At 38.1% G+C, this 14,424-nt stretch overlaps 2 pseudogenes; both read left to right on the top strand.

Annotated features, from left to right (window-relative positions):
* Nucleotides 1–756, top strand: part of LOC122362011 — a 53,831-nt pseudogene extending 53,075 nt beyond the window's left edge.
* Nucleotides 757–860: 104 nt separating this feature from the next.
* LOC122362010 lies at nt 861–7,462 on the top strand (annotated as a pseudogene).
* The last annotated feature ends 6,962 nt before the right edge of the window (nt 7,463–14,424 follow it).

Genomic DNA, 14,424 nt, shown 5'->3' with positions numbered 1-14,424 from the left:
ATATATTTATAGCATGGGTGTAGACATGGAGTGTTTATCTAGGCCAGCTTATTTCTGTCTTTGAATCGCCGCAGGCGCGGTAACTATATGAATAAATCACCCTGCGGTCTTGTCAACACAGGTCTTTACTCTGGGGATGTTTATTAATATATCTGTTGTTGCCACTCCTCAAATCTGCCCGACATTACGCACTCCGGTGTGGAGTGTGCGTCCAGCGTCGGTATAACCACTTTTGGCGTTTGAACTTTCGGTCGTATGAAGTAATGAGTGAAGGTTGACAGTGTGTTTTGCCTACTTCCATTACTAAAGGATGGTTATTTGAATTATCTGGCACAAATGAGATATTGCCTCTCAAGTAATGAACTGTGTATGCTCATTTATTTTGTTTGTAGTAAAAGTTTTGTATCTGCCTTCTGTCTTTAAATTAAACTTCATAGTAACAAGTAGTTTTATTTGCAATGAAGCTTTGAAGATTAACTAATTGTCATTTACTCTTCTATTTGTTTTGTATTGGCTTTTTATCTCTCTGATGTTACCATGAACGATGTTATGTTGATTTTGTTATAATTAACATGTACAATGGTGTGGTGCTAAGATCAAGCGGAGCTGATGTAAGTTAACATAATTCATTTTTTTATTTGTGGAGGACAGTACTGTTGCATTGGTTGCAGTGCAGGACACCAGGGATCACCTTTCATTTTTCTCTTTTTTTACCCTCCTCAGTGTCTGGTGGTGAAGCAGATTGCATCTGATTGACCTGGGAAGCTGTGAGAAGGTGCTTTGTAAGAGCAGGGACCTTGGGAGAGGTCTGTGTGTCCTCTCCTGCTTCCATTCAGGAAAGCATGTAGTCTAGCTTTGTAATGGGAGCTAAACATATTTCATACAGGTAAAATTTAAATCTTACCACAGATAATTAAAAATCAAATGGGTCATATTGCTTAAAATGTATGAATGTTCTAGCATCTTTGGTAGTTTTGAATCAAATAGCATTACTAGCATAAACTAAGATCATTCAGATCTTTTCACCGTTTTTATGAGATCATAATACTGAAACACATTTGACGCATAATAAACAATATGAGCAACAAGCTTGTACCTGCAATCTTTGTTGTGGGTTTTATTGTTGCAGCTAATGCCACTGTTGTATTTTGCTGAACTCATAGGAGCAATCTTGCCCAGTGTACGCTATGCCTTGTTCTCACCATTCCACAAGAGCCTGTTTCATGGCAGGACTGTATAGTGAACCTTTGAGCAGTTCCTGCACTTTTGAAACAGTTTTTCAGCCAGGCTTCCTCAGTATGAGTAAACATTCAAACTTTCTGTGACAAATCTATCAACCTATGTTTATGCTGACAGGAAATTTATTTTCCCGGGGATAGCAAGCTCACCCATGTGCAGAGACTGCCAGAGACATCAACTGGGACAACCACGATTGCCCACATCTCTTACGACTCCACCTGCAATTATTCAAGTCTCTACCACTGTTAGCTGGCCTCCCGAATCCATCGTATGAAATCAAAGGTACATTTTAACTTACTAGAAATCAATTCGTAAACTAATTATATATTGTATTTGGAGATCTAGTAAATCAGTTAAAATCCAGCTGTAGACAAGTAAAAAGTAACTGCCTAGGAATGAATACGCCCACGAAAATCATTTGCGTCCATATCATATATCAGTTATAATGGATTACCGTTGAGATTACTCCTGTACATTTCAGTAGCACTCGTAAGTATACTATAGAAATAAAAAAAGTCACTTGATGTATTGCACTTGTGTTCCATGCTTGGCAGAAGCTAAGTTTTAGCTTCCATACCACCAAGTTGGAGGTTTTTGTGATACTTTGTATCTTTTATCAAGTATGCATCAGGTCCTCTGGAGGAGAAGTTCCTGTGACTGAAGGAAGGATAAATCATTATCACCACATTTGCAGCCCTTCCATCCTACGCACCGTGGCTCTGGCGATCTACCATCATTCCTCAGTGATCCTGACTACTCTTAAAGTAGTGAGCAAGTCATCTGACACTGTATAATTTAATAATATTTGGCCCTGGTGGTGCTGCCATCTCTGATCGGGAGCTCAATGACGACAGCAGAAGACTAACATTTGTTCCATCATCCCCTCTCAACACATGCTGCAGAGGAAGAAGGGGCCAGTTGACATGATCACTTCCGATACCAACACCTTTGCTGAGCTTCGAGGCAGTTAGAATGTGATGGTAGTGGGAACCTGGACTTGTTGGAATCTGGAGAGAATTCTGCAAGCCCTAAAATGGATCGTGATGCAGCAAGTTGAAAGAGAAGGCTCTGTGCATTTCAATTTCTCCCAAGACTCCCTACCAAGTAATCTTACCAACCTGGGACAGCATATCAAAAGAGTCCAATTCTACTGCCCAATAAACCACCTCGCAGTCAAAACACAAATCAAGATTAAGAACATTCCATGTTACAAAGTACCACATTGGACAAGATCTCAGAACATATCTGACCAGACAGTGCAGATGGTAAAAAGGTGTATCAGACCTTGTTGCCTCCCTCCTTTTGCCTCCAGAAAATCAGTAAACCAACAGTGTCCAGCTCAGAGCCTGTGGGCTAGAGAAAAGTGTTTACTCACTAGAGAGTTTTTAAGCCTGCTCCTCCCACCTCCACAACAAAGACTGTCAGGGTCAGTAGTAAAGTGAAAAGTCTGTCACAGGAAAAGCCACCAATTGGATGAGTCATCCAAAAGGGATTCAAATGAAGAGAGAAGTCAACTGTGAAATCCATAATCATGAATTCCAGAACTTCAGGAAATGAGGTCTAATCTTGAAGGTGCATGGAGAAAGACATATTAAGGACAACTGTACACCCTTAAACGTGATTGGGCTAAATGGTGAGGATGACTAGTATTTACTCTTGTAGAAGAGTTATCAATTATGTATTGTTGACAATGCGACCCCTCCAGTATTGTGAGTTTCAATAGTGATTTGCTCATACAGGTGCCTCTGGATCTAAACCAGTAAGCATTATTGCTTAGTATCAATGATGAAATTTGATACTATCTGCATGCAATGTGGTACCTCAGAGTCAAATATTAAAATGGTAAACACCTTTACAGGAGCAACTATGCACTTCTTGCTTGCCGTGGTTGCTCTCTTCGCTTCATGGCCCAGTGAAGTAAGTGTCTGTACTCTCAGAGGCGGTGCCCCAAATGGTGATGTCTTTTTTTCTCCTCAGTACTCTTGTACAGGCCCAGACAGCAGCTTCTGCCAGTTCTCTTAGGGGATGTTCCAAAGCAGCCACAAGACCTAAAAACTCCCTCAATGATAGTGGCTGTAGCTTTCAGATTTGGACAGTGACAGTGCTGTCATCAAACAAACTCCTCTCTTAGCAGTGTATCATCTGAGGCCCCACAGCCCAGTCTGCAAAAGTTGCAAAGCTGGCAAGGCGATACCATTCATTATCTGATCCCAAGTCTTTTCAAGATTTCTCAAAATTATTCCAGTGAGTCTTTCCAGAAATTGAAACCTCATTCACGTAGGTAGCAGTATCCAAGCGAGCAGCTCAGTAGCAACTGGAGGCGTGAGCCACCAAGGCAAGACTATACCAGATCCATGGCACCAAATGCGTTGTTCATGGGCCTTCTGTAACCTCTAATTCAGGTTCATCCAGACTGGTTAAATGGATTTGAGTGAATTCCTGCACCAAGAAAAGCAGGCTATGGCAACAATTATTACCTCGATTACCCAAAACACTGGGTCAAATCCACTTCCAAAGAGGTGGTGGGCCAGATGTGAAAAATCCAGCAACAACAGGAAGATAGAATCCGATGAATGCCGCAGCGTGACGATTTGCTGCCTTGGATGATTCGATCATACATTCATCAATTGAAATCTAAAGCACTCAGATATTGGTTCTTCGGAGTTGGGATTGCCTCTTGGAAAAGTGGAAGCAAATAAGCAGGAGAAGCATGTAAAACACAGTGTCTCACCACTTTCCTCTCCAGTTCATAAATCTGGTTTCAGATCAAAGATGAATCTGTTTCCTCAGTGCATGGTGCATGAGGCAGAAGTCCTTTACAGGACCAAATTACAGGTTTGGGGATGATATTAGTCTTGGCTTTAGTGATTCAAATGGTTTAAGAACATCAAACTTAAAAGTCAGGCATGGTTGTCCGTAACCTCTGATCTCAAGCTAGAAATTTGGAAGATGATCTGGGAATGACTTTATAGAGCCAGGTATCCTCTGAAGATGTGACAGTTTTATCATCTCTAGAAGTTCAAAACCTGCTCTGAAGTAGAAAACAGAACACACTAGTCTCAACCTTAAATTAAAGCAAGTCTATGGTTAGGTTGGATCACTTTGATTTGTTTCTTCTTAGTGCTGCCTCTCACCTTCATATAAACTGGTAACCTGTAAAAGTGGGATTGTCAAGGTAGCCTTAACACAAGACAAATGCCTGTTAAATACAAACCAAAGCTGCATTGCATTGTCTGCCGGCAACTCCAAACTCTACAGGCTCGTCACCCGATCTCTTGTGTTACCTGCAACAGGAATGCAACCTTCACCTCAGGAGAACTGCATTACATAGAGCAGCAGTGGGAGAGCGGCCATTTAGTCACAGGGCATGTGGGTCACCAGGCAAGCAATGCAGGCCTTAGGCATTCGTTGGTGGTTTGGCGCGGCCAATCCTTCTGGGAAACATGCAAGGGCTCCAGGTAGTTGGGCGTGCGTGTGCTTATTAGGTGAGCCTCAATGATGACAAGCGTACCCCCAATCCCCATTTCTCCCATCTCCATATAGTAAGATCACAGCCCCCTGCAGAAGACCCATAGCGCTACAGCAGTAGTCATGGAAGTAATAACGTAGATGTCTTAAGTGGAGAGTTGCCACTGCCATGGGACGAACTGCACACTTCTACCACAGTGGAGGAGCAGCAGATATGAGAGCATGAGTCTGTGACAGTGAAGCTACCTGTAGTGCTTCTTCAGCCCCACTGACTCATGGGCTGAGAGTGAAAGTGGATGTCCTCCTCTGGCCGCACAAGGAGCTCAAAAGCACCCAAGAAGAGGTCAAATGGTGAGTGGCATCTCTATTGTCTGTGAAGACCTGATATTATTGATAGTCATATTGCTTTCATGGTTTTTAAAATGTAAAACATGAACATACAAATAACCAGCACAGCATGGAATTTTCCTATTCCTGTGTATATTTTTGGCTTGCTATTTCTTCACTCATCCATGTAACATTTTCATGTCCTAATTACTACCCTGCCTTATGTTTTCATTGGACTATCCACATGGACCAGGCCTCCAGAGGACGTCTCATCCCAGCTCTTACGGACACACTCTTCCCTGGGGGAAGTCTGGCACCACAGGTCAGTGGGTGGATCTTCCCCTATGTCCGAGCCACTGAAAGAGCTTTTTGAGATCAAAGTGTATGAAATTGATGACGTGGAGAGGCTTCAGTTGCGAAGACAAGAAAAGACAGATGAGGTGCGAATGGGCAGTCTGTGTATTTTTTTGAAACTGAGATGTGGTTCAGTGCATTTCATATTTAACCTTATCGATTCACATGGGAATGTAAATCATGTTATATATGCTTGCTTATGCATCTTACATAGGAAAGTAGCAATATCTTTATGAATAAAACATACATGAATAACTATGTATAACTGTGTTTGCACAGTGCATATCTAAGATGTCAGAAACAAATTTTTGTCCATTACAACCTTCCCAAAGATTAGCTTGGATCTAGGTTGAGACAGATTTTCATATGTAACAAGCAATATTATTAGTTCAGCAATGTGCTTGATGTATTAAGATTCATGAATATAACTCTGGACACTGGTGAAGGTTTGGCCATTTGCTACTTATTAAAAGTATTAAGATAATGTGCAGCATAGGGCATTAACCTGCCAGTAATAGGCAACAAGAAAAACAGTTGTTTCTTTTGACAGTGAAAAGTGGTTACATTCAGAAACACTGGGAGTGATGAAAAGCAATTAACTATATGGAATTAATTGGTTTGGCAGGAGCAACCAAGAAAGCGTGTAAAACTGTAGTAGTGAAATGGTGCATTTAAAAAAATGTTATCCTTTCTCTCATTAAATCAGCAGTGTAATGTTCTCACATAACTCCTAGAAGATAATCTTCAATTTGTCTGTCAGTGTTTTAAGACCAGTTGTTATTGCATTTGCCTCAAAGCATGTGTTTTTGTATAGTATTAAATATACATGTTATAGCATTATAGTGTGCACAAGAGCATTTATCCAGACATAGAAGTATTATAAGTATTATGAGTACATGCATGCACACATTTGCAATCAAAATTGTTCAACCTTAAGCCTTAAGGCTTTAAGGAAACAATGGCTATGTGAAACAAAAGATTATGAGTGATCTGAAAGCTTTGTCAATTGAAGAATGGGACAAGATTGCAGAAGAGAGGTAAATCTTCTAATCTTCTTTTATTATAGACAATAAAAGATTTTGCACCAAATTAAATAATTTTTTAAATAATTAAAATATTAAATAATTTTTTTTCATTAATGTTTAGGGCAAGGGTGTCCAACCCTGCTCCTGGAGATCAACTGTCATGCAAGTTGAGCTCAATTCTAATCATTGCCAGGACAGCCAATCACCAGGAGCTGGGTTGGGGACCCCTAGTTTAAAGCAAACTTTGCATACTTGAAATGCATTAAATTACTTCTGTTATTTAAAAAAGAAATAAAAAATTGACAGCATTTCTTGCAGGTGAAGGGGTTGAATAGTTTTGATTGCAACTAGAAGTTGTAGTATATACATTCTTATATACTCTTTGCTTTAGAGTCAGTTCAGGATGTTGAGAAAGTATGTTGATTAACTGGCATGGATGTAGCTCAACTGTATAAATTAACCAGACTGTAACACAAAGAAGCTTGTATTCTTCCATACATTCAAGTCAGTTAGTTACTTTATATGAAACTATAATTTTAACTGCCATTATGTCAATCTTCTATCCACAGGGCCTGATGTATTTTTAACACTAAATTAAAGGTTCTTGAGAAACGGCAGCAGCAAATCAGAGATCTCAGAGCTAAGCATAAGACTCTCAAAGAAGAGCTAGAGGACACAAAGTCTAGATTAATGATGGAACCCAGCAAGTGGATTGGAGAGTGTAAGTATTATGTATTTAGTGCTTGTAGTGCATCCTGCTAAAGAGATGAAGGTTCATGCCAAATGCTTCCAACTTCCAATTTCTTTGTAATAACTCTGTTCTGCTTTGTTTTGCAGTTGAGGTGGATGAAGATTTGGATCAGGAGTCGCAAGAGTACTTGGAGGCATTGGAGCAGGCTACGGCTGAACTGGAATATTGCGTCAACCTATGCAAGTGCCGTGTCATGATGGTGACCTGCTTTGACATCCGAGTAGCATCCGACATGCAGGAAGGACCGCGAGAAGTGGAGGTTTAAGAACAGAATGTGGCGATCGATGGACAGTGACAAAGAAATTGGAGGAAGACAGGACCCTGGATGTCTGAAAGGAAAGATAAAGAAATGTAGCAGCCGGTCCGGCAATTCCGAGGAAACACAAATGGATCAAAGAATGATCTTTATAATAGGATGGCACACTGAATTCTGCATGAAGTAGGAACTTATCTTCCGGAGAAGAGAAAACTGTTCTGGTTATATGCAGTGCCTCATAACAAACATGGAATAGACTTACTCAAATGGAAAGCCAACAAGCTTTGATGTGTTTGACGCATTTCCTTACACAAGGAAAGAGAAGAATCATTCTCACTTACCGAAGAGTTATTCAACCACACCACAAAGTGCCTTTTTCATATGACTGTTTTGTACATTTGTTGTCAATCATTATTTTTTTCTACCAAGTGCTAGTGCTATGACCAGCATACCCAATCATATTTTTCGGTTATTTTATTGCATTGTATAGTGTATTTATATGATCATACAGTGTGTGAAATATAATTTTGGGTGTGAAAGGAGAGCAATAAGCTGACTTTACGTGCTTTGCCTTTGCCTCCTGAACTATCACCTCTGTCAGCATATTAATATTAAACCTTTTGAGCCTTACGTTGTATTTGTAGTTTTCTGTCTGAGTGTTTTTCTACTTTTTCAAATCAAATACCTGTCTTTTAAGGAACACGGTATAACTCAGCAACGGACAGTCATACCTGATGCAAGCCAGTTTTCATAAACATGTTTGGTCTGGTTGCCTTGGCTCTTCTAAAGGGACTAAAAATTGATACATATCTGACTTCAAGATGTTTATTTCCCAGAGAATCGAATAGGTGATTTGAATTGGTACTACGTCGTTGAATGTACATTAAAACATTTCAGTGAACAATACCCAAGAATGTAAAACAGCATTGTCATTTGTTCTTATCACATAAATACATGCAAGTCAGTGTCATTGTTATGCTTCTGCGATGGATGCAGCGTTGCTAGAGGCGTGATCTATTAAATGCAGATTGGCCTCTTGTTCTTGTTTACTTTAAATAGACACTTTGGCAAAGGGCATTCATCAGTGTAACCTGGCATGTCTAGCTCAGCCTTTCTCTGTGGACACAGAGTGCGTTGCATTTAAAGAGCTCTTGGTGTGATTGAACAGGGGTGAGGTGACATTTGTGCGGTACAGGAAGGATCTTTTCCATGCCTATTCAGACAACAGCATCTTAAAAGTAACCACAAAAATATCTGATGAGATTTTAAGCACTGTGGTTCGCTCAATGGCATATTTGATGCTATTACTACACACTTTTTATAGACTAAGGGAACATTGATTCTGTCATTACCATCTTGACAGTCCATGTACCTCAAACATTACAACGGTCCAGTCCACGACACATTGCAGGTTTTTTAAACTTCACTGTGGATGTCTATCCAAGCCTTAGTCCTATGCATCCATGCAGTCATGGTCTTAAACGAACAACCTCAGAAAATGCAACAGGAAGCATTTAGCACAAATGACTGTCTCATAGGCTAGCCTTTACAGGATATGCTGTATATACAGTGTTTTTCAGCACTCAATTTGCTGTTTAATAACTGCTGTAAAGACCACCTGCTTTTCTCTGATGCCATCACGAAAACGCTTCTGGTGAAAGTAATTCAGTGTTTTTAACATGTAGCTGCCAGAATGACTTTCCTGTTACTTGTCTGTCAAAGGCTGTGAATGAACTTTAGATCTCACTCGACATTGACTTTAAGGAACACCCTTTGTTGGATTTATTTACCTTTATAAACACACTCTCAGGCCCTTTTTCAAGATGCTGCGTGAGATTTGTATTTTTCTAGATTTTATTCTTCATCTTTGAATTTTGTAACGATTATGCTGGCATTCACTATACTTTAAATACATGGATTTAACTGACACCAAACTGAAACTTTTTTTGAAACAAAAGCTGACAATGTATGTTGCGTCATGTTTCATATCAAATCATATTTTCTAACTTTTTTGGTTTTGTAAAGAATTTTCTGACCCTCTGTATAAATGTATTATATGGCAGCTTGGGATAACACTGTTTTCTTTGTGAATAAAAATGTCCTTCTTATATGTCTTGGTCTGTCCATTTCTTTCCTACAGATATTTCATGAATATTTATTTCAGGATTTAGATGTGTGATAAGAAAGGGGTTGGTAATAGGCAAATTTGTGTTTTCTGAAGAAAACATGCAATTTCTAGGGTTTTTAGGATAGCATTAACATTAATAATGAAACATCTGTAATATTAATATGCATGTATGTAATAAACAATATATAAATGTAAAATACTGTTTCAAAAGGTATGACTGCAGTGTTTTTAGTGAGGTCCATTGCTTAACTGTCAGGTTTGTATTCTTACCACTGATTGGACAGAATTTTTGTGACAAATTGTAAAACAGCGTGACTTTCACATATTTTGGTTTCTGAATATATTTCATATAATTGTCATATCAGCAAAGCATCCCTAAAGAACACATGTTATTTTTCATATTTACGCCATTATCAAATGCTTTTCAAATAAGGCATATGTCAAGGACAAACATGTGGCTAAAACATAATCTTAAACCAGTGGAGATTTTGTTGTTTGAAAATATTTTAAATAATTGTCGTGTCAAGCAAAGCACCCCTTACGATTATGTTTGTAAAAAAAGAACACTCGTGTTGTTGAAAATGCCTTTCAAATATGGTAAATGTCAAGGACGAACATATGGCTAAAACATGATCATAAACTAATTTAGTTTCTAATATAACTGCCAGAACTTGTTTAGTTCCATTTTTATCTCATGAGATCGTAAATATTTTGTCTGTTGATTATTAATACACATAACGTTGTAATTTCATCCAATACTAAGCTGCTATTTAAACATAGGAATTCTAGTTTATAAATCAATCGTTCTAGTTTAGTTTGTCCATCTTGGTAAACACAGCAAGTACTATATAAAGAATGAAGAATATGTCAGCAATCCACAGGTGTCGGAGAGAAATATAGAAGGTGACGAGCTGTGTTGGCAAACTAGCACACCATAGATTCACACAAAACACATGCACATGCATTCAACACGGCCCTGTCACCTCGTCATCCTGTTGCGTTGCCACCTGCTCTGATTTTCACACACGAATAGTCTATTTGATTGGGCTCACACACAAACGCACGCACACATTCACAAACACACACATTTACCTGTCCATGGGGGTGATCACTGCTAAATGCACAGCTCACATCTTGCAGTTTAAGATAGCGCTTTCTTTGAGGTTGGTTCAGGTATTTTTCAGTGCACACTGCGCATCTAAAACACAAAAAGCCATCATTTCAACTAAAATGCAGGTCTTTAACCATGCTGAACAGCGTGCTAATGCTAGCTGGTTACGTTGTACATATGTTGACATCTCCCTGGCCCTGTAATTCCCCCAGCCTTTCTGTCTTCATTCCACTGAAAGCCGCAGTAATGATTTGGCTATTGTGTTGCAGCAGCTGGTCACTGTATCGCTAATCAAATCTGTAGCCTTTAGCCTAGCTGGCCCTGAGTGCTTTTTGACAGCAGGAAAGAGTGCCAAATCACTCCAATGACAATGATTAAAATGTACACACAATCTATTCTTGGATACTATTTCCTATTTCTGTGTCATTTATTACTGGTATAATCACCATAACCGGGAGTGACAATATAGGGCTACATAGTTTGATTGCTACGATTCTTTAAAGCTTCTGTGTTTTAAGTCAACCGGTCTATTTATCTGTTATATTTTAAGTATATTTTATTTCTTCGGCCTGATACCTTTCCAAACCTTAATAATTTATATTTTACGAATAATACACTTCAGTATTTAAAGCTATGGTATTGTTAGGCATACGGTTGACAAATGCAGCCTGGTTTCATAAAAAAACATATAAAAAGTATGCTATATAAAATGAAACCTTGTGGCACTGATATGCAAAAATGGACTTTTGGGGTATATATGAAACGCACTAGTTTGGTGTGCGTATTATACACTGTTTTCGCGTGCATACAATACAAAATTTGTTGATCCGCAACCCTAATCCTACCTATCATGCAGCATATACACACAAAAGTTAATTTTTGAGAATTACACCACAAGTTTTCATTTTGATTTGAAGTACAATTTTTACGCACATTCATGAGAACGGGTAGCACAAATCGTATGGATTTGTTTTTCAGGTGTGTTTTTAAGAGCCTCTGAAACCTTCCACCTCCCCCAGTTCCACCTGTCTAGATCTTCTCCTGTCTGACAGATTTATGTATGCATATCTTACATGCTCATTTCAGTCTGTCTATGTATCTATCGACTAGCAATTCTATATTTGATTTGCTGCAGCAGCAGTGTGTGTAGATGTAGCCAAGATCAAACACATTAATATTGTGATATTCATTTACATGCTAAAATTGAGAATTTAACATCTGTGTGAATAGAAAAACATCATATGAATCACACTTTTGATAATCCACTTTTTACTAACTATTATTAACTTTGCAACTATTTAAGTTATTATTAGATTACTAATACATTTACTTAAATGATTTTAGCAAATGGCTGCAATATAACAAACTCATTAATGTACACACAATTGTTGACATTTTTGCAGATTATTATATATACTGTATATATATATATATATATATATATATATATATATATATATATATATATATATATATATATATATATGCTGAAAGACTGTGCCTACAAACCTCAACAACAACAACACCCTACACACACACACACACACACACACACACACACAAAGCTATCCTAGTGTGTATTTGAGCAAAATATTTCCTTGTTTTTTAATAACATTTTTGGCAGGGTACTAGATGATAGCACCCTCAAGATAGCAAAAATCATATTTGTCACATTCATGCCATATTTCCTGTTGAGTTTATATCTATTCACGCTCATGCATTATTAACTTATATAGCCAACTTCTCTGGTGTGTATGTGTCTTAGCACTTCAAACCCTCAAACCCCTCCAGCTCTCACTAAGAAATCTCAGCTTTTAGAAAGGGCCACAGCTCCTGCACTCTAACAGTCAGAAGTGGACCCGTTACAACGGAGACATTCTAGAGCCGCTGTAGGGAGATGTGCTACACTGCTGAGTCTATGGTTTCAAAGGGCCATTTTGACCCTAATGCTGAAATGAGAACCTCTGGATGCTCCTGCAGGGGATAGAACGTGATGGCAATGTGATGAGGAGGGGTTCAAGGAAAAGTCAGGAGAAACTGCAGTCCAGAAACAATCCAAGATATATCCATGTGAGTTTGAAGTCTGGAATAAATCAGGAATATATAGTGATTACTAAATACTTTTTTAAAAATTTCTTGACAAATCTTTCCAGAGAGCCTGTCCTCCAACAAAAAAAAATTACCCTAGGTCATGTGTGCATGCACTTTATTACGACCTATATTTAAGTTTTACAGTTAAGCGCTGTCTGGCGGGTGTCAAAATAATGAGTTATGAGTTAGTGTCTAACATGTATTTGAGAAAATTTTTTTTCGTAATAATACTTACCCTATTTTAAATCCAGTGAAACGGTTTATTTACCAAGGGTGCCAATATTTTTGACCATGACTGTATATAATAATTAGCTCAGCTCTAAAATGCATAGATCCTTGTCTCTTGTAACCAAATGTAATTATTTTTATTTTATTACAGAAGAAAGTATTATAATTGAATAATTATATAAATACAAGTTGGTTTCTAACACAAAGCTTTTGCATGACTTTAGAAGACTTAATATATTGACTTAGTATATAGTATTTTGAATGAATTAAATTAGACCAGAATAGTGCTTAATTTTTTAATTTGTTCCTTTCTATCTTTTATTTTAGGACTGTTTATGTAAGTTATAATGTGTCGTCACCAAGCGGGAAATATTATTGGTGCTCCCAGCAATACTGAGTGCACAGACCAAGAGTAAGTGATTGTTAGATTTACTTCTTCTTGTCATTTCTAATGAGTAGAGCCGTCAGCACCTTAATGACACGGGGTCTCTCAGTCGGTCACTCCCATAAAAACGCACAGTTGATTTGTGAGGGAAGCGAACCAATCCCTATATTGCTTAGGTAGATCAAGGAAAACATTAACATGCCCCCTATAATTTATTTTGGTTTACACCTGACATGATAGGTTCATGGTTTAATTTAGCCAGAGCAGTATTTACACTTCCATCCTAAAAGTTCTCATCCACACCTTGACTTTTTATGTTACTTCGTGTTTATTGGTTCGGGTAGATTGAAAATATTTGTCAGAATAGAGGATCCGGAGGTTATGAAATTAAGTTAAGTTGCAATGATCTACAACAAATTAGTTTTGTTTCATCGCATTTTGTTTTTGGAACTGCTAAAATGATAAAATATGTTTTGTTATAACACTTTTTTGGCCCTGTTACATGGCACTTGCTATAATATTTTTACTGTACTTACCATAGCAATAACAGTAAATTATACGTAATTATAAGCAACTAAATAAAAGAAAATGAATCTATAGAAAGTTCATGTTATTAATTATTATTACTTGTTTCAAGGACACCTTAAAATAAAATCTAACATTATTTTTGTCTGTATGTTTTGCAAATAAAATATATCACAAGGTATCTCAAATAAAATGTATTTATGTATTTATATTATAGCATATGATTCATGTCTGTCCTTTCCTCTTCCGCATGCAAGCTTAGACTGTTTTCGGCCTTGATACTGTGGGATTGTTTGTGCCACCCATTGTCTCTGCAAGTTGGAAAATTAAAAGAGAATTTATGAGTGCCCTCCAGTCAAGGGGTAAAGCAGCCGGCCCGGGCTTTGTTAGAGAAGGAGCAAGAGAAGGATTTACAGCTTTGCAATCAGGCAGAGTTCGTGTTCTAAAGCAGGGGCCTGCTCTTTTAAGAAGAGCAATAAACTCAGCCAAATGCTGCCACTTACTCTAAGTAATTAAAACAAGCTGCTTCAGAAAGA

The sequence above is a fragment of the Puntigrus tetrazona genome, chromosome 17, assembly GCF_018831695.1.
Source record: "Puntigrus tetrazona isolate hp1 chromosome 17, ASM1883169v1, whole genome shotgun sequence".
NCBI lineage: Eukaryota > Metazoa > Chordata > Actinopteri > Cypriniformes > Cyprinidae > Puntigrus > Puntigrus tetrazona.
The sequence above is the reverse complement of the archived record's forward strand: the minus strand, read 5'-3'. Positions and strand labels throughout refer to the sequence as shown.